Below are 1,447 nucleotides of genomic sequence, written 5' to 3'. Positions count from 1 at the left end.
CTTTTCATTATGACCCATGAATTGTGCTTCCATTGAAAATCTTTTGGGTATACATATAAAATCAATTCTTTTTTTGAATTTGTATCAAAAATCTCTTTGTCTGATTTGCCAATAATAGAGGCAAAAGAATCTTCATTAGTAGGATCCTCAACTAAGGTGGGTTGACTAGTAACATTGTTACCCCCGGTAGTTCCAGCATTGCTGACATTGATAAAATTTAGGTAATTTTGATAATCTTCATAAGACGGTCGAATACTGGCATTGCCAGTTGTTGAAGAGGACAAGCCTGGAGTAGAAATTGCTCCCATTAATCTGTTAGGGCTTGGAATCTGCCCTAGTGTCTGAAATCTGTTTTGATTTCCTCGAGCTCTTCCTCTATTTGAGGACCCGAACCAATTGGGGTTCATCTTGCACATTTAAACTATTAGTTTAAATATTCCCTTATAAGAAAATCAGGAAGACTGTTTTCAATCCCTTTTTTATATTCAATTTCAAAATAAAAAGGGGCTAATAAAGCTTGCCACCTTGCAAACATTTGTTTAGACACATTATGTTTACAATCTTTATTGAACATAAATTTAGAAGCTTGACAATCAGTTTTAATCAAAAACTTTTGGTTACATAAGTCAGTTTGAAATTTTAAATCACATTTAACGATGGCTAGAATTTCTTTTGCAATAGTCGCATAATTCTTTTGACTAGTATTCCATTTTCCAAAATAAAATTGGATAATAAAATCTTTTTTATCAATTGGAGAATACTGGGTTAAAATACCTCCGTAACCAATATCTGAAGCATTTGTTTCAACAGTCTTTTTCCAATTTGGATTAGCTAAAGTTAAACATGGTAATTCTTTAACTTTTAATTTAATATTTTTAACAGCAGTAGTATGTAAATCGTTCCATGCTTTGAGATCCTTTTTTAATCTATCATAAAGAATTGCAGTATCTGTAGCTAAATCTTTTACAAAAGGGGAAATGTAATTTAAGTTGCCTAAAAATCTTTGCAACTGAGTTTTGGCAGTTAGAATATCAGGAAATTTAGAAGCAAATTCAATACTTTTGTTAATTGGGCTAATCTTACCTTTTTCAATATTATGACCTAAAAATGTAATATTTGTCTGAAAAATAAACATTTTTGGTTTAGAAATAAATAACCCATTTTGAATCACAATTTTCTGAAATAATTCAAGATGTTTAAAATGTGATTCAATATTTTTAGAGAATACTAGAATATCATCAATATAAACAATAATGAAATTGGTATATGGTATAAAAATATTATTCATAATTTTCTGAAATTCTGAAGGTGCATTCTTTAAACCAAATGGCATAACATTCCATTCAAACTGATCCATAGGCACATTAAAAGCAGTTTTATACTTATCTGTTTCAGAAATCTGAATTTGTCAGTTGTCACGACCCAAATTCGGGTGTGATGGCACTCA

This window comes from Solanum dulcamara, chromosome 8 (assembly GCF_947179165.1).
Source record: "Solanum dulcamara chromosome 8, daSolDulc1.2, whole genome shotgun sequence".
NCBI classification, from domain to species: domain Eukaryota; kingdom Viridiplantae; phylum Streptophyta; class Magnoliopsida; order Solanales; family Solanaceae; genus Solanum; species Solanum dulcamara.
This window is presented reverse-complemented; position numbering follows the sequence as displayed.